Source organism: Somniosus microcephalus, chromosome 27 (genome assembly GCF_052327205.1).
Source record: "Somniosus microcephalus isolate GS21.2 chromosome 27, FLI_Smic_1.0, whole genome shotgun sequence".
NCBI lineage: Eukaryota > Metazoa > Chordata > Chondrichthyes > Squaliformes > Somniosidae > Somniosus > Somniosus microcephalus.
In genome coordinates, this window is record NC_141013.1 from 34,346,672 (window position 1) to 34,363,591 (window position 16,920).

Consider the following 16,920-nt stretch of genomic DNA (forward strand, 5'->3'; position numbering starts at 1 on the left):
TGTGGGAGGCCGGCCAGGAGTGCGTTGGAATAGTCAAGTCTAGAGGTAACAAAGGCATGGATGAGGGTTTTAGCAGCGGATGAGGTGAGGCAAGGGCGGAGACGGGCGATGTTACAGAGGTGAAAGTAGGCGGTCTTAGTTATGCTGCGGATATGTGGTTGGAAGCTAATTTCAGGGTCAAATATGACACCAAAGTTGCGAACAGTGTGGTCCAGCCTCAGACAGATGTTAGGGAGAGGGATGGAGTCAGTGGCTAGGGAACGGAGTTTGTGATGGGGACCAAAAAAAATGGCTTCGGTCTTCCCAATATTTAATTGGAGAAAATTTTTGCTCATCCAGAACTGTATGTCGGGCAAGCAGTCTGACAATTTAGAGGGGTCGAGAGAAGAGGTAGTGAGGTATCACAGTGGAAGTTATCTTGGCCACAACTATGGGACTATTTTCATTGGACCAGTAGGGTTGACACTGAATTGCCTCCCACTGTCACCTAACAGGAGTCGGGACCACTAATATAAACAAACGTCCAATCAAACTTAAAATAAAGCAAGAGTCCCATTCTAACAAAAAAAAGGAACCATAACTAATCATAATATTATTGTGTGTCTCTTACTGAACACTTTATTAGGAACAGGAGTAGGCCATTCAGCCCCTTGAGCCTGTTCCGCCATTCAATGAGATCATGGCTGATCTGCATCTTAACTCCATCCACCTGCGTTGGCTTGAAAAAATCTATCCATCTCAAATTTCAAATTATGAATTGAGCTCACATCTACTGCTTTTTGTGGGAGTGAGTTCCACACTTCTACCATCTTCTACGCAAAGAAGTGTTTCCTAACTTCTCTCCTGAATGGCCTGGCTCTGATTTTAAGGTTATGTCCCCTTGTCCTAGACTCGCCCACCAACGGAAACGTTTCCCCTCTATCTACCCTATCAATTCCTTTCAAAATCCTAAAAACTTCAATCAAATCACCCCTTAACCTTCTATATTCCAAGGAATACAAGCCTAGTTTATGCAATCTCTTCTCATAATCTAACTCTTGGAGCCCTTGTCACCTTCTGGTGAATCTGCGCTGCACTCCTTCCAAGGCCAATATATCCTGTCTAAGGTGCGGTGCCCAGAACTGTACACAGTGCTCCAGAAGTGGTCTAACCAGTGTTTTGTAGAGCTGTAGCAAAGCTTCCTCCCTTTATATTGTAGCCCTCTAGATATAAAGGCTAACATTCCATTAGCATTTTTGATTATATCCTGCAGTGCCCATCGATCGCAGAAGTCCTCGAGCGTGGACCCCACACGCTCCATCTCCAAGGCCACCCAGGCATGGGCAATAACACGGGAGAGGGGTAGGGAGCCAGAACAACCCCCTTGCATGCTACGTCCATCCTGGGCCTGCCAATTGCCGTCTTGGCCAGGCCCAGGAGCAGACCCACAAAGAGGTCCTCCGACTTGCCCACACCACCCCACACCCACCTCCACACCAGGTGGCCAATGATCAGGAGCGAGGGATTAAAGTGCAACAAAAATTTGAGGAGTAGCTCCCTCAAATAACTAAATTGGGGCTGTAACCTTTTGCACTCAATGTAAATGTGCAATTTCTTCCCTAGAGTCATAGAATCATAGGTCATTCGGCCTCTCGTGCCTGTGCTGGCCCTTTGGTAGAGCTATCCAACTAGTCCCACTCCCCCTGCTCTTCCCCCATAGCCCTGTAAATTTTTCCCTTCAAGTATTTATCCAATTCTCTTTTGAATGTTTTTATTGAATCTGCTTTCACCACCCTTTCAGGCAGTGCATTCCAGATTATAACAACTCGCTGTGTAAAAAAATGTTTCCTCATATCGCCTCTGGTTCTTTTGCCAATCACCTTAAATCTGTGTCCTCTGGTTACCAACCTTTCTGCCATTGGTTCTCCTTATTTACTCTATCATAACTGTTCATGATTTTGAACACCTCTATCAAATCTCCTCTAAGGAGAATAATCCCAGCTTCTCCATTCTCTCCATGTAACTGAAGTCCCTCACCCCGGTACCATTCCAGTAAATCTCTTTTGCACCCTCCCCAGTACCTTGACGTATTGTGCCCAGAATTGAACACAATACTCCAGCTGAGGCCTAACCAGTGATTTACAAAAAAATTAGTATGACTTTCTTGCTTTTGTACTCTCTGCCTCTTAATAAAGCCAAAAATCCCATATGCTTCTTTAACAGCCATCTCAACTTGTCCTGCCACCTACAACAATTTGTGTACATAAACCCCCAGGTCTCTCTATTCCTGCACCCCCCTTTAAAACTGTATCATTTAGTTCATAGTGCCTCTCCTCATTCTTCCTATCAAAATGTATCACTTCACATTTTCTACATTAAATTTCATCTGCCATGTGTCTGCCCATTTCTGCCCAGTCTGTCTATGTCCCTCCTGAAGCCTGTTATCATCCTCCTTAGCGTTTACTACATTTCTGAGTTCCATGCCATTCCCAAACTTTGAAATGATGCCCTGTATACCCAAGTCCAGGTCATTAATATATATCAAAAAGAGCAGTGGTCCCAATACCGACCCCTGGGGAACACCACTCTCTACCTCCTTCCAGTCTGAAAAACAACCATTCACCACTACTCTCTGCTTTCTGCCCCTTAGCCAATTTTATATCCACTGTCCCTTTAACCCCATGGGCTCTGCTAACCTTACCTGTGTTCAGAGCTGGATTAAGAATCCTTAGAGTGCTGGGCACCAGGAACATTTGGGACCCCTTTGCAATCCCCCTCTCAACCCCCCATCCATTAAAATACAAACTCTGCCTTTCCCTCCCTGACAGTATTTTTAAATGCTGTAATATTTGATGCAGTTTTTCTGCATCATGGTGAGTTTTACTGGGGGCCCATATTTACACAGGACATCCATGCCAAAGGACCCAATACTTGGCTGGAGCTCCTGGACACGGGCTCTGTAACATACGCATTAATCTACCCCTGTCAATGTGATTGTTTGGTGTCCTATCTGCTCCTTTGCCAAGCTTTGATCGGTTAACTGCAAAACAATGTTGTTCCCCATTGACATGTCCAGAACTGTTTTTATATCATGTTTAATTCAGCCTGATTTAGCAGCCGCCTTGCATTTGCCTTCTACTTGGTACCTGTTTTATTCCAAGTTTCACTTGCCCTATTGTTCTGAATTACTGTTTTTCTCCCCTCAAGCAAGTAAAGGCAGGAATTTATCTTCGTCATTATTCCTCCCACTAGGTGCGGCACCTAGACTCCTCATCACAAAACCTTGTGTTAATTGTAAACACTCCCAGCCTATTCTCTTAGTCCATAAAGGAAATACACAAGTGGTGGAATTATTGAGAATGCACCCTAATTATGTGCTTTTTGAATGGCTGAGAAAATATAAACGCATGTAATGATGGGGTTATTAAAATTAACAGTTGCAGTAAGTGTTACACAAGACATCTTCCGTAATAGTTGTAATCAGTGACAGATTGCGAAGGGTATACACATTTGGTTGCTTTTTTTAAGCCAGTTAAAGAAAGACTTGCATTTATATAGCGCCTTTCACGACCACCGGACCTCTCAAAGCACTTTACAACCAATGAAGTACTTTTTGAAGTGTAGTCACTGTTGTAATGTGGGAATCGCGGCAGCCAATTTGCGCACAGCAAGCTCCCACAAACAGCAATGTGATAATGACCAGATAATGTTTTTTTTTATGTTGGTTGAGGGATAAATATTGGCCCCAGGACACCGGGGACAACTCCCCTGCTCTTCTTCGAAATAGTGCCATGGGATCTTTTACGTCCACCTGAGAGAGCGGACGATCCGAAAGAAAAAACCGGTGAACAGACAGAGTGACGAGCCGACTACATGGGTCTTGGGTCGAATCCAGTGAGATCCCTCTACAATCAACCGGGCACATCATAGTTCATCAAATCGTTCTGTTCTGCTTTTATCCCTTGAAAGACCACTGTAACTTGCTCTTACTTCCTGAACACAGCAAGTTTGTTGCACGTGAATTCCTGCTGCTGTATCTGGCATTCGGATAAGCTCCTGCAATTTCTTTGAAATCAAAAGTCTGGCGTCCTCCAGATTTTGTTTACTGCCGTTAAGTTAACATTTAACCCGATTTCAAATTAGATACAAGATTATCATTCAATTTAGAACAAAAGTGGACAAAGAAAAAAATAGCTTCGCTGTTAAGGTGTCTGAAAACAAAAATGTGATGGGAAGAGTGATTACTCCCTTATAAGGTAAATGTGACAAACACTATCTCTGTGTTTACAAGATCGATACAGATGAGGGAGGCCATTCCACTCATCTCAGCTAATCTAGCCAGAATTTTTTTTTAAACTCTCCCCCGATCACATTACCTACCTCCTGAATGAATCTAATGCTTTTGCCTCCGCTATCTTACCGAGAAGACCATACCAGGTTTTGATTGCTGTTTGCAATGAAACTCGTAACATCTGTCCTAAATTGTCCTATCACTAGTTATAATCTCTTCCTCCTTATTGCAGTATCTTGGCTAACCTTGAAATAGTGCGCCAGATCAACCTTGTGTATCCTTTTTAATATCTTCTGTAAGCTCCCCTCTCAGTCACCTCTTTTCAACAACCCCAGTTTCTCCAATCTTCCCTCATCACTCAATCTTTTGATGGCAGGTCGGGCATTTTCTGCTTCGACACTCACCAACCTGCAATGCTTGACCCATTCATTTAATGGGCGGAAAATCAGCGGCTGGCAAAGACACAACGGAAAATCCTGGCATAAGGACCAGCCTCCTGACTCTTCGAAGCATCGTTTCCACGGCATGAATGTTTTCCCTGTGGTGTGTTGACCAAAACTGAAGGTGTAATCTGACCAGGGCACTGTACACTTTTAGCATGGCATCTTCTGACATATACTCAGCTACCCAGGAGTGTAATTTAACATTCTATTTGCTTTACTTGTTGCTGCTGCACATTGATTTGACAAGTTAAATGCTGAACAAGGGTTTCTTGATTTGATAATCATGCTTGTCTAACAATTACTGGATCATTTTATACCATAATAAAAATGACTGGGGGGATTTTACTCTGCTCAACACCTGGGCTTTGAACTTCAGTTATTTTTATTAGCTCAGAACTAATTTTGGCCTCTGTGAGATTCTTAGAAGGTTGCAGCAAAAAATGGCCATTTAGCCCATCAAGTCTGCGCCAGTGTTTCAGCAAAATGAACCACTTAATCTAACCTCACTTGCTGCTTGCTCCTCATTCCTCACACTGCCTACCTGGCTTCAAAGAAAGAAGAAATGTCCAGGAGATCATTGTCACGATTGTTTAAATGCACCTTCAAGCAGTTTTTCCAAGGTTCTGCTTAACTTTTACAATCCGGTTGCTCACAAAATTAACTGCTTGTTCCAATGCATCCATTCATCACTTGTCTTCACTTGCCCCGAATCTAAGAACGATTCCTTAGGTATTTTATTGATTTTTTTTTCTTAGGATGTGGGTGATGCTGGCAAGGCCGTATTTATCACCGATACCTAGTTGTTCTGAGAAGGTGGTGGTGGCCTCTGATTGAACCGCTGCAGTCTTTCTACTGTTGACGTTCGCATGATGCCGTTAGACAAGGAGTCACAGGATTTTGACCCAATGGCTATGAAGGATCATCAGTGTGAAGTCCAAGTCAGGATGATGTATGACTCTGAGGAGACCTTGGAGGCGATAGCACTACCATCACCTTGCTGTTCTTCTCCTTCATGACGGTAAAGGTCACAGGATGCGAGTTGTTGTTAAAATAAGTTGGGGGAGTTCCTGCAGTGCATCCTGTAGATATAGTACATACTACAACCTGGTGGTGGAGGAGGTGGATATTGAGTCCAGTGGCAGGAGCGCCAAACAAGCCGATTGTTTTGTCCTCGATGGTGTCAACCTTCTAGCGTATTGTTGCAGCTGCAGCCATCCAGGCAGGCGATGAGCTTTCCATCACACTCCTGATGTTGAGGATGAAGAGGCTTTCAGGGGTCAAGAGCCTCTGTCCTGCGCTTGTAGCCATGGTGCTGAAATGGTTGGTCCAGCTAAGTTTCTGGTCAATAATGAACTCCAAGATGTTGATGGTGGGACACTTGGCAACGTTGGTTCCGTTGAAAGTCAGGAGGAACTGTTTGGGCTTTTTTTTTTGTTTTGTTGGGGATGGTCATTGCCTGACAATTACGTGGTGCAAATGTAACCTGTTACTCGTCAGGTCCTGCTTTAGGATGGCATGAGCTGCCTCATTATTGAAGGAGTTGTGAATGGAGCTGAACACTGTAGAGTCATCAAGGAACAACCCCACTCCTGATCTTCGAACAGAGGGAGGTTCATTGATGAAGTAGCTGAAAATAATCACTTTATACATTAAGGCCTATAAATTTGGTGACGCCCCGCCAGCACGTTTGCGCCGGAAATTTAGCGCCCGCCGCCGAGCCAGTTGTGCCCGCCCCAAATTCACTTTCAGCGCCCCAAAGCGGAAGCGGGCGCTGGTACAGGGTGTGCCCGCCCCGCTTGGGGCGCTGAAAGTGAATTTCAGCGCTGCCGGTCCCGCTGCGCCACCCGATGCGGAGCGGCAGGCTGCTGTACTGCAGGCCTCCCCCTTCTCTTAAGGGGGAGGTGCCTGCAACGGCCGGAGCCCCGTTGAAAGTGCCGGCAAAAGAGCCCGGCACAACGGCGAAGTGCCGGGCTCCACGGAAACCAGCCGACAATGCCGCGGGGGGGGGGGTGGAGGAGGCCGGGGAAGGAGGTGCGGGCAGGCGGCCGCCGAAAAAGCGGCCGGCCGCACCTCCGCTTTAAATAGCGCCTCTAAGGCTGCAGCACGGCCAGGTTTTCAAAACGTTGTTAGCGGCCGCCAGGGAAGAGGCGGCCGCTACTGAAGATGGGGATCGGCGTGGTTTCGGGCGGTACCGGGGCGCTGCGCACACCGATGACGTCATCGGTGCCGGCGCAGCGCTACCGGCTTACGCCGATTTAAAGGCCCACCTAATTTCAGCGGCGACGCAACTTCCGGCGCAACCCACTCTTGCGCCCCTAAATGGGCGCAAACCCAAGGGAATTTCTAGGCCTAAATCTAATTCACAAACATGTTTGTTCATTTTAAATTTTCTCTAATTGTTCAGACTCACAAATCACTACTATTAAATCTGCAAATGGAAAACAAGAAGCCCTTTACCCACTGTGGGACATTGATTGCAATCTGATATTCGATTGACTGATTTAGCCCTTTAAGGGGGCTAGAGAACTCCCTCCCTAACAGCGGTGTGGGAGTACCATCAACACATAGACTGCAGCGGTTCAAGAAGGCGGCTCACCACCACCTTCTCAAGGGCAATAAATGCTGGCCTTGCCAGCGACGCCCACATCCCAGGAATGAATTTTAAAAAAAGAATTTTAAGCTTGAGGTGATGGGGACCGGGAGCTAACGTAGATCCACGAGGACTCGGGTGATGGGCGAATGGGATTTAGTGGAAGATAGGATAGATGCAGTGGAGTTTTGAACAAGTTGGAGTTTAAGATTGTGACTCAGACTTCCCAGGCTCAAAGTTCTTTCTATCAGCCTCAGCCAAATAGAGAAAATCGAAATGGAGAGCTGACCCTTGTCACTCACGCACAGATCCCACAAAACAAATACGCAAGAGGAAGTGCATTTGGCTCCGTTTGGTTCATCCATTCAGAAAGGCCTCTCCAATGGTTTGTTCAATAACTCCAGGGTTTTCACCAGAACAGCTCTACACGAAAGTCCATTTGTGTGAAGAAGAATTTCCAGTCCTAAATGTGCCGTTTACTATTTTGAGCCTGTGTCCCTCTTGTCCTACTTTCACATTTTGGTTTGAAGTAATTTTCCTTTATCTTTTCCATGCCATTTAATATCTTGCATACCTTTATAAGATCATCTATCAGTCATCTCCTTTCAAACCCCAAGTTTATCCAACTTTCCTCATACCTCTGACACTAAGAAAGCAGAATGGTGGCTTTTCCCTGAACTGCCCTCTGTATTTAAGTATCTCCTTTATGTCTCAGTGCTCAGAACTGTAAATGATACTCAAAGTGTGATCTGACCAAAGCAGTACACAGTTTGAGCATGATGTCCTCTGACTTGTACCCTACTGCTTTAGCTATATCATCCAGCATTCAATGTATTTTGTGGACTGCTGTTCTGCAGTGTTTGGACAAGTTGAGCATCAAGTCTATGACCCAGAGATCTCTTACAATGTCATCCTTAGCTATTTCAAACCCTATTCATGGAGTATGCATATTGTCCATTTTTTCTTTCTATGTGCTTTAGACTTATCAATAGTAAATAAACTTCATCTTCCATTGATTGGTCTGTCCCCTTACATATTTTGTCCATCCCATCTTGTATTTCCTGAACTTCTCAGAAGCAGCTGCTTCTCCTAGTTTGGTGTCTCTGCAAACTTGACCAATTTGTGTTGAGTTTCTGAATCCAAGTTCTTGATGTAAAGTAGAAAGAATAGTAGTCCCAACATTAATCCCTGGGGTACTCCATTTGATACTCCCCCTAACATCACTCTATGTTAACAAGTATCTCATGTTTCTGCTCTTCAGATAATCTCTTATCCTTTCCTAACGATTACCCTGAATTATCACCACCTTGAGCTTAACTAAGTGTGGAACTTTGTCAAATGCTTTTTGGAAAAGATTTTTTTTTAAGAAAAAGTGACATCCCAAGTGGACCATGTCAGGACGTTCATTGTCCACTTGGCATGTCACTTCTAAAGTTTGGTTAGGCAGCACCTTCCCCTATGTTGACTGTTGTTTACTAGATTACTATTGTACAGATAATAATCAATTTATCTCCTGATAATCAATTCCTTTTTTTTTACTCAGTGCTGTTTTTATTTACTTATGTTCAGGATGCTCAAGACCTCTCCTGGTCCCTCAATACCTCCTCTCTGGTGAAGAAGGCCCAGCAGCGCCTATATTTCCTAAGGAGACTGAAGGGATGTAACCTGTCACCCCTGATCCTCTCTAACTTTTACCGCTGCACTATAGAGAGCATCCTGACAAACTGTATCACAGTATGGTATGGCAGCTGTAGCTACTATGACCGGAAAGCCCTGCAGCGGGTAGTCAAAACTGCCCAACGCATTACCGGCACCCGGCTACCGACCATAGAGCACATATACCAGAAACGCTGTCTACAGTGGTCACGGTCCATCATCAAAGACCCTACCCACCCCAGCCACAGTCTGTTCGCCCTCCTGCCATCTGGGAGACGCTACAGATGTATTCGCACCCGTACGACCAGATTTAGGAACAGCTTCTTTCCCAGGGCTGTCATCCTACTGAACTCCACAAATAAACTCTAAAGCCTGCACATCTGCCAATGCACTTTATTATGGTTATGTTTATGTTAATATACTACAAGCCAAATGTATGAATGTTTAAATGTCTTAATCCAAATGTACACTCTCGGGAGCCGCAAGCCTACATTTCGTTGTACTGCACTTGTGCACTAACAATGACAAAAGTTGATTTGATTTTGATTTGATGTGAGTGATGCTGGCAAGGCTGCATTTACTGGCCATCCCTGGTGGCTCTGAGAAGGTGGTGAAGAATAGGCGTTGCTTGATGGCTCCTTCCACCATTTTACTGATGACTGGGAGGAGGCCGATAGGGGGGTAACTGACCGGATTAAATTTATCCTGTTTTTTTTTTTAATGGCTCGGACATGCCTGGGCAACCTTCCACATTGTTGGATAGATGCCAGTGTCATACGTGTACTGGAACAGCGTGGCTAGGGTGGCAGTTAGCTCCAGTGCACAAATCTTCAGCACTACACCAAGATTAATGGGTCTGCAGTTACATGTGTCTACTTCGTTTTTAAAAATAGGCACCACATTAGCCTGTCCCCAATGCACTGGTATCTCCCCAGTGTTCATCGGCTCCCTCATAGTGACCATCAATGCCTCACAAATCTCCTCCCCAGTCTCTCGCAGATGAACAGCATCCATCCCTGGAGCTGTATTTGTTTCGAGTCCTTCAGCCCCTCAATAACACACGGGAGGCTGTTGTCGCTTTCATTCTTGGTCAGAGGAGTGCAATGGGGATCTTGTGCAGGGAAGGGGGAAATGAATTCCATTGTTTTGTAATCCAAGACTTCTTAGCACAGACCACATATGTGGAAATAGGGCTCATTAAACTCGTAATATTTGCATATAATTATGTGTTGCAAGATGCAGCAATTCCTGGAATAGCTTGAACTGACATTTGCATTGTTGCAATGAAAGTGTTTAAATATTTAACTGGCCTTCTTGCTCTTCCTCACTGGGACTATCTGATTGCACCTCTGCTGCAGTTCAAACGCTCCTCAAAATTATTTCCAGCTTATCTGACAGCATGAATACGAGGCGCTGTGTTATCATCATCATCGCACACTTGATGACATCACATTCACTAGGCACAACATCTTGGAAGATACTTATTCAGCCAAGATTTCTTTTCAATTCTGTCAATGCCATAGAAGACTTTGCTCACCAATTAAAACAGGATATTAAGTCACCGGACTTTAGTGTATTAGGGATGGGTTTCTTGAGCAGTATGTAACTGAACCGACCGGGGGCAAGCAACCTTAGATTTGGTCCTGTGTAATGAGACAGGATTAATTAAAAATGTCCTAGTAAAGGATCCCCTGGGAATGAGTGACCATAACATGGTTGAATTCCATATTCAATTAGAGGGTGAGAAGGTTGGATCTCAAACAAGCGTGCTGAGCTTGAATAAAGGAGACTATGAAGGTATGAGAGCGGAATTGATTAGAGTGGACTGGGAAAATAGATTAAAGGGTAAGACGGTACATGATCAGTGGTGTACATTTAAGGAGTTATTTTACAAATTCCAAAAAAAAAATATTCTACTGAGGAAAAAAGGGTGTAAAAGAAAAGATAGCCATCCATGGCTAAGTAAAGTAATTAAGGATAGAATCCGACTAAAAACAAGGGCATATAAGGTAGCCAAATCTACAGGGAGGATAGAAGATTGGGAAGTCTTTAAACGACAGCAAAAAATAACTAAAAGATTGATTAAGAAAGGGAAGATAGATTATGAAAGTAAATTAGCAAAAAATATAAAAACAAATAGCAAAAGTTTCTATAGTTATATAAAAAGAAAAAGGGTGGCTAAAGTAAATGTTGGTCCCTTAGAGGATGAGACCGGGAAATTAATGGTGGGAAACATGGAGATGGCAAAAACACTGAACAGATATTTTGTATCAGTCTTTACGGTAGAGGACACTAAGAATATCCCAACACTGGGCAAACAGGGGGCTCTAGGGGGGGAGGAGCTAAATACGATTAAAATCACTAAGGAAGTGGTACTCGGTAAAATAATGGGACTCAAGGCGGATACATCCCCTGGACCTGATGGCTTACATCCTAGGGTCTTGAGGGAAGTGGCGGTAGGGATTGTGGATGCATTGGTAATAATTTTCAAAAACTCCCTGGACTCAGCAAAGGTCCCGGCAGATTGGAAAACTGCTAATGTAACACCCTTATTTAAAAAGGGTAGTAGGCAGAAGGCTGGAAACTATAGACCTGTTAGCCTAACATCTGTGGCTGGTAAAATTTTAGAGTCCATTATTAAGGAGACAGTAACGGGATATTTGGATAAACATAATTTAATAGGACAAAGTCAGCATGGTTTTATGAAGGGGAAGTCATGTTTGACAAATTTGCTTGAGTTCTTTGAGGAAGTAACATACAGGGTGGATAAAGGGGAACCAGTGGACGTAGTGTATTTAAACTTCCAAAAGGCATTTGACAAGGTGCCACACAAAAGATTATTGCTCAAGATAAAAAATCACAGGATTGGGGGTATTATTCTGGCATGGGTGGAGGATTGGCTATCTAACAGAAAGCAGAGAGTTGGGATAAATGGTTCATTCTCAGACTGGCAATCAGTAACTAGTGGTGTTCCGCAGGGGTCAGTGCTGGGTCCCCAACTCTTTACAATCTATATTAACGATTTGGAGGAGGGGACCGAGTGTAACATATCAAAGTTTGCAGATGATACAAAGATGGGAGGGAAAGTAGTGAGTGAGGAGGACATAAAAAACCTGCAAGGGGACATAGACAGGCTAAGTAAGTGGGCAGAGATTTGGCAGATGGAATACAATACTGGAAAGTGTGAGGTTATGCACTTTGGCAGGAAAAATCATAGAGCAAGTTATTATCTTAATGGCAAGAAACTGGAAAGTACTGTAGTACAAAGGGATCTGGGGGTCCTGGTGCACAAAACTCAAAAAGTTAGTATGCAGGTGCAGCAAGTGATCAAGAAGGCCAATGGAATGTTGGCTTTTATTGCTAGGGGGATAGAATATAAAAACAGGGAGGTATTGCTGCAGTTGTACAAGGTATTGGTGAGATCGCACCTGGAATACTGCATACAGTTTTGGTGTCCATACTTAAGAAAAGACATACTTGCTCTCGATTCAGTACAAAGAAGGTTCACTCGGTTAATCCCGGGGATGAGGGGGTGGACATATGAGGAGAGGTTGAGTAGATTGGGACTCTACTCATTGGAGTTCAGAAGAATGAGAGGGAATCTTATTGAAACATATAAGATTGTGAAGGGGCTTGATCGGGTGGATGCGGTGAGGATGTTCCCAATGATGGGTGAAACTAGAACTAGGGGGCATAATCTTAGAATAAGGGGCTGCTCTTTCAAAACTGAGATGGGGAGAAACTTCTTCACTCAGAGGGTAGTAGGTCTGTGGAATTTGCTGCCCCAGAAAGCTGTGGAAGCTACATCATTAAATAAATTTAAAACAGAAATAGACAGTTTCCTAGAAGTAAAGGGAATTAGGGGTTACGGGGAGTGGGCAGGAAATTGGACATGAGTCAATTAGAGGGTGAGAAGGTTGGATCTCAAACAAGCGTGCTAAGCTTGAATAAAGGAGACTATGAAGGTATGAGAGCGGAATTGAGTAGAGTGGATTGGGAAAATAGATTAAAGGGTAAGACGATACATGATCAGTGGTGTACATTTAAGGAGTTATTTTACAACTTCCAAAAAAATATATTCCACCGAGAAGAAAAGGGTGTAAAAGAAAAGACAGCCATCCGTGGCTAAGTAAAGAAATTAAGGATAGTATTCGGCTAAAAACAAGGGCATATAAGGTAGCCAAATCTAGTGGGAGGATAGAGGATTGAGAAAACTTTAAAAGACAGCAAAAAATAACAAAAAGATTGATTAAGAAAGGGAAGATAGATTATGAAAGTAAATTAGCAAAAAATATAAAAACAGATAGTAAGAGTTTTTATAGTTATATAAAAAGAAAAAGGGTGGCTAAAGTAAATGTTGGTCCCTTAGAGGATGAGACCGGGAATTTAATGGTGGGAAATATGGAGATGGCAAAAACACTGAATGAATATTTTGTATCAGTCTTTACAGTAGAGGACACTAAGAATATCCCAACACTGGACAAACAGGGGGCTATGGGGGGGGAGGAGCTAAACACGATCAAAATCACTAAGGAAGTGGTACTCGGTAAAATAATGGGACTCAAGGCGGATAAATCACCTGGACCTGATGGCTTACATCCTAGGGTCTTGAGGGAAGTGGCGGTAGGAATTGTGGATGCATTAGTAATAATTTTCCAAAACTCCCTGGACTCAACAAAGGTCCCGGCAGACTGGAAAACTGCTAATGTAACACCCTTATTTAAAAAGGGCAGTAGACAGAAGGCTGGAAACTATAGACTGGTTAGCCTAACATCTGTGGTAGGTAAAATTTTGGAGTCCATTATTAAGGAGACAGTAACAGGACATTTGGATAATCATAATTTAATAGGACAAAGTCAGCATGGTTTTATGAAGGGGAAGTCATGTTTGACAAATTTGCTGGAGTTCTTTGAGGAAGTAACATATAGGGTGGATAAAGGGGAACCAGTGGACGTAATGTATTTAGACTTCCAAAAGGCATTTGACAAGGTGCCACACAAAAGATTATTGCTTAAGATAAAAAAATCACGGGATTGGGGTAATATTCTGGCATGGATAGAGGATTGGCTATCTAACAGAAGGCAGAGAGTTGGGATAAATGATTCATTCTCAGACTGGCAATCAGTAACTAGTGGTGTTCCGCAGGGGTCAGTGCTGGGTCCCCAACTCTTTACAATCTATATTAACGATTTGGAGGAGGGGACCGAGTGTAACATATCAAAGTTTGCAGATGATACTAAGATGGGAGGGAAAGTAGTGAGTGAGGAGGACATAAAAAACCTGCAAGGGGACATAGACAGGCTAAGTAAGTGGGCAGAGATTTGGCAGATGGAATACAATACTGGAAAGTGTGAGGTTATGCACTTTGGCAGGAAAAATCGTAGAGCAAGTTATTATCTTAATGGCAAGAAACTGGAAAGTACTGAAGTACAAAGGGATCTGGGGGTCCTGGTGCACAAAACTCAAAAGGTTAGTATGCAGGTGCAGCAAGTGATTAAGAAGGCCAATGGAATGTTGGCTTTCATTGCTAGGGGGATAGAATATAAAAATAGGGAGGTATTGCTTCAGTTGTACAAGGTATTGGTGAGACCGCACCTGGAATACTGCATACAGTTTTGGTGTCCATACTTAAGAAAAGACATACTTGCTCTCGCGTCAGTACAAAGAAGGTTCACTCGGTTAATCCCGGGGATGAGGGGATGGACATATGAGGAGAGGTTGAGTAGATTGGGACTCTACTCATTGGAGTTCAGAAGAATGAGAGGCGATCTTATTGAAACATATAAGATTGTGAAGGGGTTGGATCGGGTGGATGCGGGGAGGATGTTCCCGATGATGGGTGAAACTAGAACTAGGGGGCATAGTCTTAGAATAAGGGGCTGCTCTTTCAAAACTAAGATGAGGAGGAACTACTTCACTCAGAGGGTGGTAGGTCCATGGAATATGCTGCCCCAAAAAGCTGTAGAAGCTACATCATTACATAAATTTAAAACAGAAATAGACAGTTTCCTAGAAGTAAAGAGAATTAAGGGTTACGGGGAGCGGGCAGGAATTTGGACATGAGTCTAGGTTCGGATCGGACATGGCCCTGTGGGTAGCGGAGCGGGCCCAGGGGCCGTGTAGCCTGATCCTGCTCCTATTTCGTGTGTCTAATTCTGTTAGATTCAGGAGATGGTTCTGTGATAGTAGATTGGCGGTTAGGATCAGATCAGCCATGATCTTACTGAATGGCGGAGCAGGCTCGAGGGGCCGATTGGCCCACTCCTGCTCCTATTTCTTATGTTATGAGTCTAGGTTCAGAACGGTCATGGCCCTGTGGGTAGCGGAGCGGGCCCAGGGGCCGTGTAGCCTGGTCCTGCTCCTACTTCTTGTGTTCTAATTCTGTGTTAGATTTCAGGAGATGGTTCTATTCACAGGGATTAGTGGAGACATCGAACAGGCTGGCAGCTAAGTGTCCTTCAAGAGTAAATTGGGCCTGTTCCTGGCTGGGGTGGAGATCACCTTTTACAGAAGGTAAGTACTGTAGGAAATACAAGGACAGAGTGATCTCCTGGATGAGTTTCGATCGCCTAGATGGGTCGGAGAGGAATTTCCCAGATTTTTTCTCCCAAATTGGCCATTGTTTTTTTTAGCTAGTTTTTCGCCTCTCCCGGGAGATCACATGGGTTCGGGTGGGATGGAGAGTGATAGTAGATTTGAGGTTAGGATCAGATCAGCCATGATCTTATTGAATGGTGGAGCAGGCTCGAGGGGCCGATTGGCCTACTCCTGCTCCTATTTCTTATGTTCTTATGGAACAGGAAGGGTTAAGGAGCTAAAATTCTAATTGAATCACATGTTTTTGTTGCATCATCAGTAAAAAAATAATTGTCTGTCAAAACTCCACATCTGCAGCTGACTGAATATATATTTGTAAATTATGGACAAACTAAAGTGTTCTCCGTAACACAGCTATTACGGTTCTATTAAACCACAGTCATTCTTTGCTTTGAATTATCCTGCAATTAAAAGTAAGCAATTTAAATTAAACAACATAGAAAGAAGGACTTGCATTTCTATAGCGCCTTTCTCAACCTCAGGACGTCCCGAAGCGCTTTACAGCCAATGAAGTACTTGTGCAGTGTAGTCACTGTTGTAATGTAGGAAACGCGCAGCCAATTTGCGCACAGCAAGCTCCCACAAACAGTATTGCGATAAGTGACCAGATAATCTGTTTTAGTGATATTGGTTGAGGGATAAATATTGGCCAGGACAGTGGAGAGAACTCCTCTGTTCTTCGAATAGTGGCCGTGGGACCTTTTACATTCACCCGAGAGAGCAGATGGGGCCTCGGTTTAAAAATCATCAAAAAGACGTCACCTCGGACAATGCTGCGGTGAAGTGTCAGTCTAGATCACCTGCTTACGTTTCTGCAGTGTGGCTTGAACCCACAGCCTTCCGACTCCGAGGCAAGAGTGCTACCACTGAGCCAAGGCTGACACCGACATGATTTCAATTTGAATTAATAGTAGACTTTATGGTGCGATCCATAAGTTCTGATCTGGGTACAGAGCAGACGTATTATGGAGTATGGACAAATACTTGCTCTTTCTGGAGTGTGTTTTTCAAGCTACTGCAATAAAGTATGTGTCTGTCCAATTTTATAGTGATAACCACACTGGAAAGTACAGTTACACCCATTATAACAGCAAAGCAAACCGAATTACCTGCGAGACTTGCTGTAAGTCAACGTACCCGAAAACTCCTCTGGTTAATCATAGTTTCTGATCTCTATGAATGCACAAAGAGGGCGTTAAATCCAAGTGGGTTGAGACATTCCTATCAACTGTACTCACAGCCAGAGAATGCAAAGGTGGTGGTTGGGCAGCTATGTTGTCAGGAGGTAATTAATTTAACAGCGATTCTTAAATCGACAACAGGAACCTGTAAAGAGCTGCGACAGCTATAAGGAACTATACTGC

The 16,920-nt window shown here is 43.8% G+C and overlaps 1 protein-coding gene across 1 annotated transcript in view; it reads right to left on the reverse strand.

Annotated features, from left to right (window-relative positions):
* Positions 1-16,920, reverse strand: part of rasef2 (RAS and EF-hand domain containing 2) — a 94,487-nt gene that overhangs the window by 50,297 nt on the left and 27,270 nt on the right. The gene's annotated exons all lie outside the window — the stretch shown is intronic.